The sequence below is a fragment of the Manduca sexta genome, unplaced genomic scaffold, assembly GCF_014839805.1.
Source record: "Manduca sexta isolate Smith_Timp_Sample1 unplaced genomic scaffold, JHU_Msex_v1.0 HiC_scaffold_427, whole genome shotgun sequence".
Lineage (NCBI taxonomy): Eukaryota > Metazoa > Arthropoda > Insecta > Lepidoptera > Sphingidae > Manduca > Manduca sexta.
The window spans coordinates 1-20,699 of NW_023595217.1; the positions used below are offsets into that span (position 1 = coordinate 1).

The 20,699-nt window shown below is 36.3% G+C and overlaps 1 pseudogene; it reads left to right on the forward strand.

Moving 5' to 3' along the window:
• The first annotated feature begins 12,617 nt into the window (after window positions 1-12,617).
• Window positions 12,618-17,722, forward strand: LOC119193357 (annotated as a pseudogene).
• The last annotated feature ends 2,977 nt before the right edge of the window (window positions 17,723-20,699 follow it).

A 20,699-nucleotide genomic window follows, 5' to 3' on the forward strand; every position in this document is an offset into this window, starting at 1 on the left:
ATTTCAAGGGTTGCGAGCGCCTAAAACTCTCTCCCAGAAGTCAGGTGTTTGTATAAACCGGCCATTGCCGGGCTAACAAACGTATTGTTAGAAAAAAAATGCCCGTATAAAAATATGTGGGTTTATACTCTATATGTTTGCTTGTTTTAATTCTTTCTCTTCTGCATGTCTCAAACTTCTCTCTGATGTTAACACATTTTTTATATCGATTGTCTTGTGATGTAGTTGTATTGCGTACGTGGCGAAATGTGTCCCAGGTTTGCATTCAGAATTGGGTAAAGTGATATGGTTTTCTGCTGAGTATCAACCTGGATTTTTATTTTGTGTCTGATATGGCAATGGTTCACTCCTATCACATCGTGGGATAGAACATACATGGCAATAAGTGGGCGTTCTAGTTCCATCTCTGCTTACCCCTTCGGAGATAAAGGTGTGACGCGTGCTTGTTTATTTTGAAGCGCTGCTACTCTCTTCTTTATTTCTCAAACCATATCATCATACATCTTGTTTCATTAGCGCCTAGTTGAGCCTCGTACTTCATGAATATACCTTGGTCTGCCGTCCATGCGCAGGTAGGTAATCCCGCATTAATTTCGTTTTCGTGATTGGCTGGTCACGGTTTCGTCGCGCGAAATGGGACGGCTTGATTGTGGCATCGCTGTTTACTGCGCTGCTTGTTTGCTACTGAGTTGTATTTAAAATGTATTGTTTTGGCTCTTGTTTGCGGTTTCGCACGGATGAAGGAGTTTGTCCGGGATAAAAGTTCCTGTTTTCTGGGAATAAGTAGTCTATGACTTTCCCAGGGTCTTTATCTATTTTCATACCAAATTTCATACAAATCCGTTCGATAGTTTTTGATTTTATCGCGTTCAGATAGACAGACGCGGCATGGGAACTTTGATTTATAATATGTAAAGATTTGAAGCATTTTGTGGTGGAAATTCCCGTATTCAACATTCAGGTAGTTGTAGAAGTTTCTAAATTGTCATATTTTAAAGTATTATTACTGCTTATTGTTATATTATCTTATTTTTAGTGGCAGCTCTTAATACTCTTAACAAAATCTTGAACTAAAATCTGGGAGTCCCTTTCGTTTTTGAAAAATCTTTTAACTCTGGTACTTATTTTTCAAAAATAGTCCTATTTTTTATCAAATAGAGTTCAAAATTGATGCAATTTTACTTTAAATACTATCTAAAAGCGAAACTAAAGTAATATACAATATTAAGTAATAGTTCTATGCTTATTTATGAAATGTTTTCTCCGACAAAGAATACAATCCAGCGCCCATCTCATTTGGTAGATTCACTATAAACTTTTTAATTACGAAACCCATCCTATCACAAAGTAAGACGGTTCAAAGTGCTTTGTGGAAGAAAGTCATTAGAGCCAAATCTTAGACAGAACGTGTAGGAACCAAAATGGACTTGAGACGTGACCGTTCCTACACGATTCGGATTAACGGAATTAGTTATATGATATATGTGGTTTTGTTAGCGATTTTATAGTTCTTTTGCTTTTGGAGTCTGGAATTTGAGCCCGATATGGCGATAGGCTCGCCCCCTATCACATCATGGGACGGAACACACTTGGCGAAAAGTGGGTGTCTAGGTTGCGCTTCTGCATACGCCTTCGGGGATAAATGCAATACGTGTTATCTTTTTTGGAGAATTTATAATAAATAAACCTAAATCGTATGGTTTAATCGATTCAAATCCCAAAGCGGATATTGTTCCAAATCGAATCGTTAACATACACATCGATTCCCGAAGGAGTGCTGAGCACGAATTCAAATCAAAATCTCAGACGATTGGTAACTCGAAGGAATCTCAGGCTCCGTAATAACCCCCTGCAGGGCAACTTTCAGCGAAATTAACAAAGTTTGCCTCACCGGGATCCCGGATAGCATGAATTGTGATGTAATTTCAAAATAAAAATAGGCCGCAAATTTAAAACTAACTACGGTATTAAATGTGGTTGATATTATGTTTTTTATAGCGTAGAATAAGGTAACTATAATCTATAATATAGAAATGAGCGTCATAGTTATTTATAATATACTAGCTTTTGCTCGCGGCTTCGCCCGCGTGAAGGAGTTTTTGAATAAAAGTCTCACTATATATTTTCCCGGGATAATCGCCTATAACCTTCCCAGGGTCTTACACTATCTCCATACCAAATTTCGTTTTGTTATGCCACTTTTGTGTGACGTTCCGTTCCTGTGGGAACGAGATAAAAAGTATCCTATGTCCGTCTCCTGGTTCTAAGCTATCTCTCCACCAATTTTCAGCCAAATCGGTTCAGCCGTTCTTGAGTTATAAACAGTGTAATTAACACGACTTTCTTTTATATATAGATTTGTAGAATAGAGGTTTCATATTTAAGTAATTTTTTCCCTAAGTAGGCAGACGAGCATGCAGTCCTGATGGTAAGTAGCATCAGCCGTCCATGGACTTTACATTGCCAGAACACAGCCAAACCGTTGCCTACCTGGAGTACTTACTACGCAGTAATTGTTCCGCATACACTTAGTATTAGCTTATGTTATGAGTAAGTAAAATGCAATCACAGGTAGGCTTGTTCTATGATGTTATTCCTATTACAAGACCTCATAATCGGCACGTTATAATTCTAACTGAGAGCTGTTGTTGTTGAAATGTTTTGAAATAAAAATTAGAAATTCAAACAGAAAATTCTCGACTTCGAGATCTATATTACACTGATGTTACTACTAAAATATATTTTTTTTAATATACAAACAAGCACGGCAAAGTGACTCCACTGTACCTGATGGTAAGTGGGAAAATGGCCCCACTGCACCTGATGGTACCTAAGCGGTCGACCATAGAATGTCGACTGACTAGAGATCTTGATAGTCGACACAATTATGCCGGCCTGTTGGAACCGGATATATACAGGCTGATCCTGGAACGCGACACACGTGGGCCTCTATGGCGGGTTCTGACACCTTGTGTGACTTGGTCGCTATCCGGGCGGATATAAAATATATCCTACCACCACCAAAAGCTAAATTAAAATCATAGGAGCTGAATAAACCATACGAACTTTTACTTTCTAGAGCACATGTTTTCGGTTATTATTATAGTCCAGAAATTATTTTTCATGTCATAATATGTTGCATATATGATTGTAACCTTGTTTAATAAACAAATAAATAAACTAAAACCCAAAACGTAAAACCCGACAAAATACGTTTACGTCGAGAATATTTTATCAAACGCAATTGTCCTTCATCTACGCGGTTTAGTTAATTTAGGACGATACGGGGTAATGAGCGAACACCCTGCCAGTTAGAAGGGTCGGACCACGCATGGCCTACATACGAATTGCAATTCTAGCTTCGTATCGTTTGGCTTGGAAGGGTCTAAGGATTGGAGTGATAGCGTAGAAACTTATATCTTGAGAACTCAGTATTTTATACATTTGATTGTACTAGAAATAAAAAGATAATTCGAAAGAGAACTAAATTTCAGGCTGGGCAAAGTGATGTTGGGTTTTCAGGTCGGTTTTATCTCGGAAAAGAAAAGGTGGACGTGATTTAAAATTGATATTGTTACCTCTCGGATTAACATATAATAATAATCCCTTAGAAATCTATATAAAGTTTCAAAGTATGTGAAAAGTGTCAAATCGTGCCAAACCAAAATGGTGGAGCGAGACCGTATATGTCTCAGTAGTGAGAGCGGGCCTGTTCCCAGCATTAGGATACTACATTCAATATATTACGGGTTTATTAATAATATTATACCTGGACATTAATAAAAACATCATTATTTATATGTAAATGCCACGCGAGGTCAAAGCCCCCAGAATACCTTCCTGAATGCAATTTAGCTCGCAATATTAGAGCGCACTTAATCGCCCTGCGGGTGTCTGACAAACTTTGGCGATCCGTTACCAATTAAATTGATTAGGGGACATACGCTAATGGCTCTGGATACGACCCTGTAATGCCTGCATGATTTTGGATTCTTTGTCACTTGGACCTTGGATATTATAGAATTCGTTGTTTTATTTATGGGATATTGTATGAGATAAATACCACATTGTTTAATAAGGACGAAAGAACAAATTCATTGGTAAAATAGTACTTTTTTTAGTAGTGAAATAAGCGCTGATATGTTGGCATTCATCAAACTTTAAAAACTAATGCATTCGATACGTATGTATCTTTTTTATTGCTTTGAATAACGCGACGAGCTTGCCCTTTGCCTAATTGTAAGCGATACGACGGCCCATAAACAGTAGAAACACCATCCAACACCTTGAATTACAAAGTATTGTTTGGTATTTCACTGCGCTAGCTATCCTAAGACTTGGGATGTAAAGTCTTATGTCTAGTAGTTACATTGGCTACAAAGTAAAATATCAGTTCCATTCTTTTTCGACTTTTTAACCCCATTTAACCCATTTGATCACCACCCTCCACCATGGCATACTTAGTATATAATAATGCCTTGCACTGCACATGCTATCAAAGAGGATCCCTGCGTTCTTTGACTGTTGCCAGGTTTTTGTTGGCCTTTTGCTTTGAATGACGAGACGAGCTTGCCGTTCGCCTGATGGTAAGCGATACGACCGCCCATAATCAATAGAAACACCATCCAATGCCTTGAATTATAAAAGTATTGTTTGGTATTCCACTGCGCACGCCATCAAGAGTCATGATGTTAAGTCTTATTAGGTCCAATAATTACACTGCCTGTGTTGGATGATAAAATGTCAGTATTCATTTATTTACTAGCATTTATAAAACAACACAGGAGCATAGGTAAGTTAAACTTTTGGTTAAACTTTTTACAAAATTCATAATATTTTGTTCATATAAAATTGTGTCATAAACCTCAAAAAACTTTAAAATTAACTGCACGTATGATGTAATTCACGTATTAAATGCTTGCATGATATTAATGAATGAATAAATAAAAAAAAACCCCTAAACGAAAATTCTCAATATTTCGTTTGAATCATTTTTCATAAATATTCAAACGAGACCACAGGTGAAAACAACTTGAAAATAATGTAATCTGAAATTAAAACCGCGTTTAAAAATAGTTTAAAATGGTCGTTTCCATCACGAATAAATTAAATGTCGGCGACATCAAAGGTAGGTGAGATCAAAGGGAGGTTAAATAAAAAACATTTTTCAATGCTCTACTTTTCATTTTTCAAATCAAAAAGATCATGTTTTTAATTCCATGCGTGTGTGACAATATAAATTAGAGGTTTTTCAGTGGAAGGTATATTTTTGTAAGTGGGGTAGATAGGGATGCAAAGTTAGATAGAGTTGAAATTAATACCGTGATTATTTAAGAGATGGATAATATCATGATAATGAATTATAAATGGACGTATTCACTCGGGGTAAAATTCTACCGGATAGCAACCACTGTGCACAAGGTGATAAAACCCGCCATAGTGGCTTAACTGTGTCGCGTTTCAAGATCAGCCCGTGTAGGTATATCCGGTTTCAACAGGCCGGCATGATTGTGTCGACTGCCAAGGGGTAATCATCTCTCGTCAGTTGACATTCTATTGGACCACACTCCACTTACCAGCAGGTACAATTTGCTGTGGTCGGATAAAACAAAACTGTTAGTTAAAGCTTGATCATTGTCGAATTTTTACAAATAAATATTTATCTGATAGACGTAGCGAGTACTTTTAAAAAGAAATGTAGAGACATGAAAGAGGTTCTTCGAAAGGTTTTTAGGAAGCGGAATAATCTCATGCAATAAGAATTGTGTAGTAGTGTGTGTGTAGAAATCTTCAAAAAAGAGAAATATAGGAATTGGTAAATGAAGATTTTAGGAAAAAATTACCCTTACTTTAAAAAAATTTGACTAACAGATTTTTATAGACGTTATTACTTAATGGAAAGCAAAATCCAATAATAGCACTAATCAACGTAACAGTAAAACTAATAAATCGTTTCGATATTGAAACAATAATGCCTCGGTCGACGTGGCCCATTCATGCTGATAAAATACACCGCCTCCACTGAAAGAATGTTTCAAAACTATTTCCAAAGTAATAAAACGTGGCGTCGCATTTTTAACCACTTACTGGGTTTATTGTCCCAACTCCATGCAAAGTTTGTCACGCCAAAAGTTAGTTGAAAGTACATAGGATAGATTTTATCGTAAAGAACAGTTTGTAAAGCTTTATACACGCTGACGGGCAGGACGCTATGGGTGTAGCACGCTACTAGCATAGCATGCATAAGGTTGTCTCGCTCGCGCACTCACACTGTGATTGTGGTGACGTCAGGACTTACGTTATGTTTACCATTTACTACAGATTTTGAATGTTTATAATTCGTGGAATTTTGTTTATATTTGTCGATTTTTTTTCAATGACAGATTTATTTATGATTTATATAATATAATTATTACTTTTAAAAATAATCTGCGGAATTATCAAATAATTGACAGCTATCATATAATTTAACACGATCTTGACACAGTGAGCCTTATACAACTTCAAGATATTAAGTTAAATCACGCAATGGCTAAATATAATATTTTAATTCATAATTATTGTGGCAGCACGAATAACATTAACAAAAACACCGAAGTTTTAAAACACGCTAGTGACATAATTATTAAAATGTATTTTTGGTGGAAATTAATTTCCTGTTTCCATGAAACGTATTTACTAAGTCAATGAAGTGATATACAATAAATCTACAATACGAAATCTGAAAAAAGAGGAAAAGTGGGACAAAAAGTAAATTGATAATTAGCTGGTGGTTGGATTTAATATTTTATATCCGCCTGGATAACGACCACCGTGCTTAACGAATCAAAATCGTCCATAGAGGCCCACGTAAGTGTGGCGCGTTCCGGGATCAGCCTATATATCCGGTACTAAAAGGCCGGCATAATTGTGTCGACTGCCAAGGGGTAATCATCTCTAAATTCTATTGGATACTTACCATCAGATGCCGTAGGGTCACTTTGTCGTATCCGTATATAAAAAAGACTCTGAAAAAACGTTGTAATATTTTGACATTCGGACTACCTCATTATTAGTTTAATTGCAATTTTGTACCACGCTATACAAAAAACAGAAATTCTGAAATACGGTAACGATAAACTCTAAAATATGTTTCCAAAGAAAATAAACAAGCCAACTTCGGAATTAGTATCGGCTGTACAAAAAAAGTCTGACCCTGTATTTATTCACAATGTCCCTGTCAATTATAAGTCGTAAAAATTCCAGGGAACTTCCTAAAAGTCAAAGAGCGAAGTAATTAGTAACAAGAAGTTGCTACTCGTTAGAAGTTATTCCCTTTGATTGTGTGCTATTTTATGGGTCAATAAAGAACGGAAAGGAACAGCCAAATTATGGTAAAATAACTCGTGAAGACTTAACTTTAGTGATGCAAAATAATTAAAAGACGCTCAATTTGTGGTTTGTTTTGAATAAATTGGCTTTTCAGATTTAAATTGGTTTAGAATAGTAATTGAGTGCTATATTTAAATACTAGCTTCCGCTCGCAGCTTCGCCCGCGTGGATTTCGGACTTCAAAAATGGAGCCGGTCGCGAACGTTCGAGAATGTTCGTTTTACGAAGCTACTCACTATGTGATTCGCTAGCCTCTAGGTGCCAAGCAAGCCGCCTGCCTGTGCGTTCGCGACCTTATATATATACAAAAATAATCCTTATAGCATGATTCAGTATTCACGCATGATGGCTTATTATTAGCGTATTTCATGTATAACTTTGGTGTTTCTATACCGATTTCTACGATTCTTTTTTATGGAATATTTAATAATGTTAACTTTTTTAATTAGGGATGACTGAGAGTGTTATAAACGTAAGAGTAGACAAATATAATGAGAAAGCTTCGAACTGCCAAGCTATAGGGAGTTACACGTGTTATTGTGAGTCAACCATAAAAGATAGACATATGCTGTCGTGGGATATTTTTTACATAATTTTAAGGAGAACATTTCCGTCATACATGATTTCTGTGTAGCTTTAACCATTAAGATTGCACACGCGACGGAAGCTTAAAAATGGAGTAACTTCTCCCGTTTTCCCAACATTTCCCTTTACTGCTCTGCTCCTATTAATTGTAGCGTGATGAAAAGTATACTATAACCAGCACAGGAGTATGACAAATAATTGTACCAAGTTTCGTTAAAATCCGTCGAGTAGTTTTTGTTTCTATAACGGTTATACAGACAGACAGACAGACAGACAGACAGACAGACAGACAGACAGAAAGACAGACAGACAGACAGACAAAAATTTTACTAATTGCATTTTTGGCATCAGTATCGATCCCTAATCACCCCCTGATAATTATTTTGGAAATATATTTCATGTACAGAATTGACCTCTCTACAGATTTATTATAAGTATAGATTACGGTATAGGTTATTAGGTGTTATCGCCTTACATGGTAGGTAGTCAAATTATAGAGATTTAATCACGGCTTTCCAAAAGTGAAGATAAAAAGGTGGAAAAGAAAATTAGGTTAATTATAAAAATATTTATTGATAACGTCGTCTGACTTCAGGATCTTCAATTGATTGTAGAACCCTTAGATGGCAGATGGGGCAAAAAAGTTCTCGAATAGAGACCACGTACTGGTAAGCGCAGCGTTGGACATCTACCTGCAAGATAGACAGATGAATTGATAAAAGTCGCAGGAATACGCTGAACGCAGGCCGCTTACGACAGGTCTGTCTGGAAATCTTTGGGGGAGGCCTATGTTCAGCAGTGGACTTTATGTGGCTGATGATGACGATGATGCAGAATCCTATAACTACAAATAGCTTATTTCCACTTTGATCAGCGTAATTGAAAATCTGATTTAGAAAAATTTTAGCCCAACACTAAAAAGTGTTACTAAAGGTATCATCAACGAAAACATAAATATTTAAAAAAAGACAGCATAAAGTATAATTCTATCTATTCATCAAGGCACGTCAAACTTGCAATAGGTATGTATGTACAAATTCGGCCGTCAAGGTTGATTGATTGATGAGGCTGTTGCGGCCTCCCCTTTGTCCCAAAAACTTTTTGTTTACAGGACACTGGCGAGGGGAATTTAGAAAGTTTCGTACTGTTGTCAGATGAGTCGAGTTGGTGAACGTATCGTCTTATTTTGGAGTTTGTTTTCGTGTTTGCTGTGTGGTATTTGCTCAGTCGTTCCATTCTTCTCAGTATCTATAAAATATTCAGCTATTTACAAAAATCATATGACTTTCTTATAGTCTCCAAATAGTCATTCCAAAATTTTCTTTTAGCTTTACTAGTGGTTATATAATACCAAGAATACCCTTTACCAACCGATAATTCCAGTTCTTAAGCCAAAAACTCTTACTTGACATCGGATTAACATCAAAGCAAACATACCAAAAGTTACGTCGCCAACGTCCAGCCCAAGTCTGAACTCAAATGTTATAAATCAGACGAGACGCTCATTGCACCTGAGTTGAACACAAAATACATATTCCATAATTCATGAACGTTAGTAGTAAGGCAACGCAAGACGTTCAAATAAAATAACGGTAATATCTCAAGGGAACCAAGATGGCTGCCAACTTTGTCTTTAATAAAATTATAGGAAGCCTGTATCGGATATCAGGTTATTGAAATTGGCAAGACACTACGGTTGAATTGAGTTTTTATTAAGACTGCTATGCTGTAATATAATGGAACAACCAAGTTACTTCTTGTGTAAATAATTTCAAGTTTACCGTTACTTATGAATTTGTAACTCTTTTTTGGGAATAAGTTATAATGGTGGGAAAATATTTTATAATTTCCAACACTTTGTTTCGGTTCAGGATGTGGTTTGAAGTTATGGAAGCTTCGAGAGTTTGTATAATGTTAATTTGCAATTCTTTTTAGGGTCATTATTTATTTAAGAGGACGTAAATTTGTCGTCGATAGCCTAGTTGGGTGTGGAACGGACTGCCGAGACGAATGTCCGCAGGTTCAAATCCCAAGGGCACACACCTCTGACTTTTCTAAAAAAAAAACATGTGTGTATTCTTTGTGAATTTATCGTTTGCTTTAACGGTGAAGGAAAACATCGTGAGGAAACCTGCACATCTGAGAAGTTCTCTATAGGAATTTCGAAGGTGTGTGAAGTCTACCAATCCGCACTAGGCCAGCGTGGTGGACTAAGGCCTAATCCCTCTCAGTCGTAGAGGAGGTCCATGCTCAGCAGTGGGCAAGTATATAATACAGGGCTGATATTATTATTATTATTATTATAAAGTTGCTGTAACCTGTTACTTATTGCGGCTAGTTCATGACTCACATGAGTCTAATAGTAATAACTACTTACATTGAATTTGATAGTTGATTTTGGTTTCGATTTGCGGTTTTCGAATTCGAGTTTTCTTAGTACTGATTTCCATTAGATAACACGTCATTACACTATTTTACATTATTGATAGCAAAGTGTTAAAAATGTTGTAAATGTGGAACATTTGAACAATTTTATATTTAAATTGACTTAAAACAAATAATTCTCTCGTGTCCCGAGAGATGTCGCTAAAGTAAATTTTTGGTATACCAAAAAACTGATAACTTTTATTCTACAAGTCTTCAGGGCTAATACGTGCCTAAATCAACTTTACGTCACGCAACCCTTCTCTATATTCGCATAAAAAGTTCTAAAAAGGGTTTACTTTATTTCTTGGTTCAGTGAGATCTGCCTTGAAGAATAATTCAAACAAAATTGTTAGTTTAGTCCTGAGGCCTGAGCCTATACCTAAATATTTCTTGAATTTAAGAGTTCTAAATTCGAATGTGGAGAATCTCCAATAAGTGTATATTTTTAAATAGTATACATAAGAACTGTTTACAGGTATTTTTTAATCGAATTTGTTTTTTAATCCTATAACTGGCTGTATAACTATTATACAATTAAAATTATAAGCCAAGAAGTTAGAGATAGCGAGTGCGCTAGATTGAGTAACATATTTTGATTTACTTGCGATTACGTCTCTCAAAATTTTTTGACATCAGTAGAGAGAGTGATTGTAAAAACTAAGTCAAACGCAATTTGCAAGTAAGAGTGTAGCACACGGAGTTATAGCAAAACGCACTCTAATTTATCAAAAGGTTGATAGTTAAAATCTATCGTCTTTTCTAAAACTATAAAATTCCATTAAAACACTTTAAACCAATGAAATTCCCAACTCCAATTCTATTTCCAGGTGGTTCACGCATTCGGCCCTCTTGGCCTCTTATTTATGTGAGGGAAAAACTACGTTCCCTCGACGTTTGCAACATTAGTGGTGATTTAGAGGCAGCATTAATCAAAAAGGCATAGCTCCCCTGGCCCTCATGAATGATGCAACGGTACCTTTATTAAAGAGTTGATTTCTTAGAAACATTAATAACGCCTAATTCATATTTGTCATTGGGACTCATGTCATTTAAAAAATGGGTTCCTATTTATCAACTTACAGTCTTACTTATAAACTCGTTTTATGTTTTAATCAGTTGCTTTGCCACTGATTACTATAACACTACTTATTTTGTGTTAGCGTTAAGAAGTGGTTAAGCATGAAATGGTGATTAAATGTTTACGAACAGACTAGTCAAGACGTAACTAAGCATAGCATTGAGAATTTTTAAGTAAGAAGTAAGTAGACTGTGAATGTATATAGAGAAATGGTAGACAGAGGTGAGAACAGTGCACCTTCACCATCGTTATTACCAAACGATGAGTAGTGTTATAAGCGAGCGTATTAATAAATAGTGCTGATAAATAAATACAAAACAAAAACGTAATCAATAATGCTGACATTCGAAACCCACTTGGGTAAGCAATACTTTTTGTGGGTCTGTTTGTCTTTAATCAACAAAGAGTGATTGGCTAGGAGAGATCGATCGAGACAGTGTTTTTATAGACGAGTTGGGCCCATTAATAAGAAAAATATATTTTCATTTCGATTTGATTAGTTGTTATAATATTACAAAATGATTCATGTTAGAAAAAAATTCCAATTGGCACAAAATTATAATTCGTCTTTATTAATGAAGGAAATGAACCATAGATTTCAAAGGTCAGTGAGATTTGATGCCCAGACCAAGCAAATAAAATTTACGTAAATGAGAAGAAGAAGCATGTTTAGCTCAAATAAAAATAGATAGATTTTGACTTTGATTAACTCTTCAAGTACACTTCAAAAATTATCCAGGGGAAGATCTCCCGCAGTCAGAACCGCGATTAAAAACTACTAAACAAAATAAAAGGAAATCCCAAGCGGCCAACGCATCACAAACTTCAATACTCATTTGGACGCGACCCAATTGTTTTAATAGAAATTTTATACACAAACTTTGGCCATGAGTATGCCAACGAAACTATTGCGTGCGAATTCGTTCCCGATTATAATACCCGTTCCCGTTTCCCCGAGTCACGTTGAAGTTTCCAATGTTTGTTCGTGGATTTGTTTGTGGAATAGTGCAACGTGAATCGAGTTTGTAATTTGGTGATTTTGGTATTGACTCTAAACTGTATCGTACTGAAATTAAGACACGTAAAATTTTGTGAATGGATAAATCTTTTCTCCTTTGGAGTCAGTTTAAAAATACCTCCAAGCAAAATTTTGGCCATGGCGGCCAATCTCAACGGAGATCAACTAGGTCTGAAGGAGATATTAAATTCACAAGTGTGTGAGCAACACAAGTACTCTCTCTATTCTTCGCTCTCATAGTTCGGTGAGACGAATATGTCACTGGACCGGGGACAGATCAGGCGTTAGAATCGTTAGTCAAAGGCGTTCCTTTACGTGCTTTCTGATGCCGGGGAAATCACACCGCCAACTTTATGACTCAGAGCTGCGTCTAAGTAATTTTTAAGATGAAAAAACCCAGTGACAATTATTTTGGCCCGATCCGGGATTCAAACCCAGGACCTCTGCGTGGTAATCGCACTAGTACTAAGTACTATTACAACTATGCGAGGCAGTCAATCTGTTACCAAATAGCCCGTAACTACTACCAAATAGAACAACCAAGAGCATCATTCTCGATTACTATTATAAAAACTCTACATTAGTCGGACGATCAGTTTGACGACCAGTTGAGTGCACTGACTGCTCATTCTGAAAGCATCGCGAAGATCCGTGAGACTTTAAAATTTTTTGTAAGGCCGAAACATCGGGAGTCAGTGCCTGTTAATATCTGTAATGGATTTGTTTGTTTCCCTACGAATGCTTTAAATTTCGGTGATCTTTGTATTGTTGAGACCAGGGTCAGTAGCGAAAATATCAAGAATTGTTGACTGGTTTTTTGAAATGTTGTTCAAATTTGTTTTGAAATTTTTCGGCAGATATTTTTTTTTTGGTCTGGAACTGGCCATATTGTCATGGCGCATGCAGGCATGTATTCATAAATTTTATTTAGCTAAGTACGGAACAATGCTAAGATAGTAAGTCTGTTTCTTAGTGCTTATGACATCACAACCTTTACAGTGCGTAGGCATAGGGGCGATATGTTTTGCTAACATTGAGATACAACTATACTTCGGTTGTCAGAAAAACATAGTTGAACACAGCCAAAGAAATCTACTGTTTGTAAATAAAGGTATAATTGACGCCGGCTCGGATTTCGCCAAAGCAGAGTCAGACGTAGAAAAGAGACATTTTATAAACGTTCAACAAGATATCGTTATTTCCACATCTCCTCACACAGATTCGGTGGGCTTTGAAGCGCAGAAAAGGAACACCAATTTTCTGAGTGCATGTAAATCGAATTTTTTACCATAGAAAACGCAATATAACCTCTCACTTGAAATAGAAATTTGACTTAGATGTTTTTGGGTTACGTCAGTAACGTTGACCGATTTGGTGGCGTAGTTGTATTACGGTACGACTGCAGTGCTCGGGTACGACTCCCGGGTTTGGGTAAAGGGATATTGGATTTTTTTCTTTTTTATTCTGTTGATTTTTTGTACGTGCACGTCAAAGTGAACTACCGCACCTGGTGGTAAGTGGAGTGGGGTCCAATAGAATGAGGACTGATGGGAAATAATTACCGCTCGGCAGTCGACACAATAGGGGACCGGCCTGTGTTTGATTTTGTACATTATTCTATATGTAATGATTGATAATACGATAAAGAAACCCTCCTGTGAAAACTGCATTAAAATTGGTTAAAATTGAGCCAGTAATTCATATTTCATTTATTAGTATGTGCCGAAGTGGGCGCGAAGTGGGGATATCGCTTCATCTCTATCTTTCGCACGCGTCGCAATGCCCGATGATGTCACACGTGGGTATTGCGTCTCTTTTCTATTCTTGTTATTGAATCCTGTTATTGTTAATAGTCATAACCAAGGAATTACTCGAGGAATTCTGGAAGAGCCTTACAAATAAACCATGATTTAAGTACTGAGTCCCATTCACCTTTTATAGATGATAAAAAAGCGACAACCGTCATTAGTTGTAAGACGATTAAACTAGGCATAACTTCAATGTTTCTTTATAGCCCAATTACGGTTCCATCGCGGAGCACTGCAACTTATGGCGTAACTGGGATGACATCGAGGACTCGTGGGCGTCTCTTACCAAGATCATGAACTGGTTCGGAGACAATCAGGACAGGATGGCGTCACATGCTGGCCTGGTCATTGGAACGATCCTGATATGGTAAGGAATCTTTCAAGATTTTTACAGCGGTATTAAGTTAGTGTTAGCCTGTGTTTATTTATGGCTTAGAAGTTCCAAAACCTTAATCCAATTTTGTATTTTTTTTTTGTGTATATATTTTAGTCCTCTAATGGTCAAAGACCTCCTCCAATACGTGTCATTTCACCCGGTTTTGGGCCTGGCGCATCTAGTTTCTGCCAGCGACCTTCCGCAAATCTCTAATCCACCTAGGTGGAGGATGTCCTATACTACGCTTGACGACTCGTGTTTTGTGTACAATTCAGAGAAAATTATGATATTAGACAAGCTAGTGAGAGGATGCCTATCAGTGCGTTGTAGAGTTAGCTAGTGTACGTAGTAGACTCAGACAAAACAGTATTATTATGTTTAAAGTGAAGGGACACAACCTGTCACGTTGTTCAACATTATATTTGGACTACACAACATTTAGTTCAGGGTTTTCATTACAGGCTATTTTGTGGGAATACACGCTGCCACCATTAGGGGCTGAGTGGAACGGTTAGGTTGGTTTCATAAGTTCTACGGTCCAATGTCGGCATACGGGAGAATAGCTTCATCTGAGCGAGCATTGAATTGAGTCCCTAACCACATGTACCAGGTTAAAAACATTGCCGGACGACGGATTTGTGCCCCATTAAAATCACTGACTTAATAACTTATTTTAATTAGAGTCTGTTATATTTCCAGTTATTGATCGGCAACTTCGGTCTCTCTGTAGACCAGGCGCGGGTCCAGATGGCCGTGTGGGCGGTGTTGGCTGCGCCATTACTGATGAGCGTGGACCTCGCCACCATCCGCCCTGAGTTTAAGGAGATCCTACTTAATAAGGACATCATAGCCGTCAACCAAGATGAGTTAGGAAAACAGGGTTTGAGAGTGTGGCAGAAGAAAGATTATGGATTAGTAAGTGATATATAATAAGTATGTTTGTTTAAATCTAGACCTAAATATAGTTAGTAAATCAATGATAACGTTGAATGACGGTATACGCAATACGATAAATATTATAGTATATTGGAATGTTTTGGGTTATTCATCACGGGACTCATTTAAAGTTTGGTCACACGGTCACACTTAACCAAGGCTAGGCGGTTGAGTAGTCAAGGTGTTATGTTGTTGAAAATATAGGTACCTAGGGAGTATTGTTAGTTATTAACGGTTTCATCACTCTTCGTCCCTCCTAAGGATGTTAGATCAAATATAATTTATAAATAGACCGATTATACATGATAGAATAAACAGGATTAGTCTAATAATCCTGATGAAGACTGGCAGCCTCTTAGTCACATAGAAAAGGAAAAAAATGCAATTACCTTATAATAGCTATGAGTGTAAACACGCAATTACTAAGTAGTTTTCTCAGGGAGTGATTAAACAAGTTTTTAATTCAGTTCTTCGCGATGATAATTGTCTAAGCAATTTCCGTTAATGGCAGGTTATTGTAAATCAATTATATGCTTTTAAAATGAAACTGAGCAGTAGTTAAAATGTATGAATTTTGCATCTATACTAATATATATAGCTAAAGAAGGCTCCAACAAACTTGTTTGTTCGTTTGAACGTGCTAATCTCAGGAACTATTAAACCGATACAAGTTTTTGCAAATAGGAAGGAACTACTGTTAAGTATATTTTATCCTGGAAAATATAAAGCGGGACTTTATCCCTTTTTTACGCGGAGGAGTCACGAGCATAAGCTAGTAAGTTATAACTAAATGCGAGTTAATTATCATATAGAATGACTACTTATTTTAATCTATATTTCACTTCAATACATCTATGCTTGAAGATAGAATTAATGTTTCCGTTCAAAGGTTAGCACCTAAGACATAAAGAAAAGAAATCTAGTAATTGTAATAGCTCAATTAAAGACACCATGAAGTCAAATAATCCAATTGTCCAAAAAATTGTGCAGAGGTCGAAACTGGAGGTGTGGAAACGAGAGCTGCATGACGGATCGTTCGCAATGGCGTTCGTTAGCCAGAGGGAAGACGGCATCCCCTACGCGGCGAGCTTCACCAACGAAGAGATGCAGCTGCCGAAACAGACCTTCGAAGTTCATGTGAGTGTTTGGTTTTCTTAAATATTATTTTACTTAAAGGTACTTGCATAATAAAAAGTTTCTAGGTTTAAAGGAATACATTTTTGTGATATTTATTATTCCCGAAAGGGTAGGCAGAGGTGCTGTTAAGGCATTTACTTTTTGGCCGCCATATCAGGTACGAATTCTAGACTTCGGTCTGATATTGTGATGCCCAATATTAGTTAGCCCGGGATACGAACTCGAAACCTCGGGGCGGAAGTCGTACGGAGCACGCGATACAATTATTGTAATAAAAAGTCGATAAAATAATTGATTGCTGTTGTGATTGCCTTTTCTTAGAAATCTTTACCTGAAGATATATTATAATATGCATGTTAGGCGTTCCTTATTTATTCAAACACTACACTACTTAGGAACTATAATAGTTATGTGGTGTTTGCCGACAACGTGGACGCGTTTATGCGTGTTGAGTAAACTTCGTTTAAGTTTCGTTGATTATTGATAAAAATACTGGATATCATGATGGACTAACATTAATTTTACTTGTTTTTTTTTAGGACTTGTACAAGGAAGAACCAGTTAGATCGTGGAGCGGATCCGAAGGGTTCGAAGTTCGGATAAATCCGTCAGGTATTAACAAAAATACTATTTAAAATTTTGCAGCACTAGTAGATTATGTCCTAGATTAATACATAAGTAATTCAGTCCCCTAATAAATAATTTAATTATAATCGGATATCAAAAATGAATAAATATAGAATAGATGGCGCTGGCATCGTACAGATGGCGCCACGATTGCTAGCGATTTAATTTTGTAGTGGCTAAGGCACACGAAGTCAGTAAATATTTTTTTTCTTCCAGGTGTGAAGTTCTACAAATTTATACCGAAGAAGACAGTCGAGATCGCAGATATCACAGTGAAACTATTAGTAAATAACCAAGTGAATAACTAGTCAGTCATTAAATAAAAAAAATAAGTGCAAATATATAATAAGATAAGCTAACAGAGTATTTATTTCTCCTTATCCTTTGAAAAGATAAAATCGCACGCTTAATAAAATAATGACCTTTTTCAAAATCGTTGGTTTGTGGCAGTCGTCGGAAACCTATAGCATGAAAAAAAATGGAAAATACTAAAAGGTGGCAAACAGAAATTGGTTGTTTGACGATTCCCACAAATTGGTAATTTTGGTATGGGTCATTATTTTACTAGGAGTGCGAAATGTACATAGGTTTGTTCTTACCTATCTGTTGGTTTAGAGACAAGAAGACTACTTATGTATACCTTTTGTATGTTTATGACATGAAAATTGAGGGAAATCAAAAGGACAACCGAACGTAAAATGCTGTAGGATGTGTACATCCGTACTTCCTTTTAACCATAGACGCACTCACGATTATTATTTTCGAAGGGGCAGGCACAGGCATAATTAGTGCATCCACGTATCGCCGCGTGTATTCCGTCTCATGATGTCATAGGGAATGTGTCTATCGTCACATTCAAATTCCAATAACAGGCAACTTAAATCTGTTTTTCATATCAATTCCAAAAATAATAGTGTACGTAAACATAAAAATATATATATAATACTAGCTTTTGCCCGCGGCTCCGCCCGCGTTATAAAGTTTTTCAGGCTAAAGTTTTCCGTTATAAAAGTAGTAGTTTCCCGGAGCCTTTGTTCTTCCCAGGGTCTCAAACTGTTTCCATACCAAATTTCATCTTAATACGTTGGGTAGTTTTTGAGTTTAACACGTTCAGGCAGACGGATGCAGCGGGGACTTTGTTTTATAATATATATATTTAGAACTTTTAAGAGGAACAATCCCGTCATACATCATCGTTGCATAACTTTAACCGTTTACGCAGCGCACGCAACGGAAGCTCTCAAAACTAATAATTTTTCCCCGTTTTGCAACATGTTTCATTACTGCTCCGCTCCTATTGGGTTTAGCGTGATGATATATAGCCTATAGCAATCCACGAATAAAGGGCTATCCAACGCAAAAAGAATTTTTCAGTTTGGACCGGTAGTTCCTGAGATTAGCCATTACTGCTCCGCTCCTATTGGGTATAGCGTGATGATATATAGCCTATAGCACTCCACGAACAAAAGGGCTATCCAACGCAAGAAGAATTTTTCAGTTTGGACTGATAATTCCTGAGATTAGCGCGTTCAAACAAACAAACAAACAAACAAACTCTTCAGCTTTATATAATAGTATAGATATAGATAGTATAGATAACTCAAAGGTTACTGACTGACGTATTGATCTATCAACGCACGAGCCCAAAATAACTGGACGGAGCGGGCTGAAATTTGGCATGCAGTTAGATGTTATGACGTAAGCATCTGCTAAGAAAGGATTTTGATTAATTCTACCCCAAGGGGATAAAATAGGGGAAAAAGTTTGTATGAAACTTTGTAAATTTTAAACCGATCGGGCTGAGACTTTGCATGCATAAAGCTACTATGACGTAGGCATCCCCTAAGAAAGGATTTAGATAAATTCAATGAAAGTTTGTATAAAATCTTCTTAGATTTTCGACTGATTGAACTGAAATTAAAGATTAGTAGAGCTACTATGATGAAGACGTTCGCTTAAATAGGATTTTGCCAAATTCAACCACCATGAGGATAAAATTAGTTTGAATCTATCAATACCGGGTAAAATATGTAGCAAGACTTTTATCATACAGTAGACTTTTATCCTGGAAAACTCCATCACGCTGGCGAAGCCGCGAGCAAAAGCTAGTTTATTAATACTAGTGATCAAGTAGTCAAAATTCGACAGTCCAATTTAATATAGGTATTTGTAACCCATATGTAAATTCATTAATTTTATTTTTCTGCACTCCGTCGTGCTAGGGTTAAATTCTTTTTCTTCATTTAAGATTCAATATGTAGGTGAAGTCCAACCTGAAATCTAACCCACGATAAGGCAAATAGCATTTAAAGGCACATTTACCATATTGTGATTAATATTCAAACCATAAGTAGATTCATAAGCCTATAATAACGAAGATGATGTCATTTTGTTAGATACCTGGGTAGGTGAAATTATTGACAAAATACTTATGTGTATGGATTATTAGGATAATATAGGTAGTTTATTTCAATATCAGGTATAGAAACGAGCAAGCAAGACCGAATTTTACAAATAAATATAATTTTTACTATCGTTTGTTTCTTTAGCAACGCCAAAAACAACCTGTATTAAATCATTCACAGCTCTAATTAGTAATGATTATTTTGATTTAATAAACATCCTTGACTATTGTAAACAATGTATGAATTTTAAAATATCAAACAATAAACGCATAACCTATTTTAGTTTAGATTTTGCGCAACTACTTAGGTTTTTAATGTAGGTAGGGAAGGCAAGGCGGCATGATTTGGTTGGTTAGTACTTATTTAAAAATAGATTGAAGAATAGCAACATAATACAGCTATTTTTTAAATGTTTGTATGGATGTACCTACGAAGGTACCCTGTATTAGGGGTAAACTTTTTTATAATTGTAAAATTGACACAATTTTTCCGTGCAGGTAAGTAGTTACTTGAGAAAACAAACTAAGTGATCAACGGTTACAAATTTAAACAAACTACTAATAAACTATTTAGGCAATGTAAATGAACTTTTGTGACTTGATATTTTAACCTAAATAACGTGGTCAGACTGCTAATAATTATATCTGTTTTGACCTCCTTATAAAACATGTCTACACCTATTAACGAATATGATAATAACATATAAAATGATTGCCCATAACTAGGCTCCATATGAAAAAAGAAGTGGTTGGATGTAAAGGTTTAAATTGCTCACGCCATTGCCTAGGATTCTCTAATCCGTGCTTATCTACCACGATGGTATTAAGTATCGTCGCTAAGATCACAATACTAATGGTCAAAAAACACTTACAGTGTCTTCCGAAAAGTACTTGCTTTTACTTATAATTATTCGTACCATAGTACCCAAAAA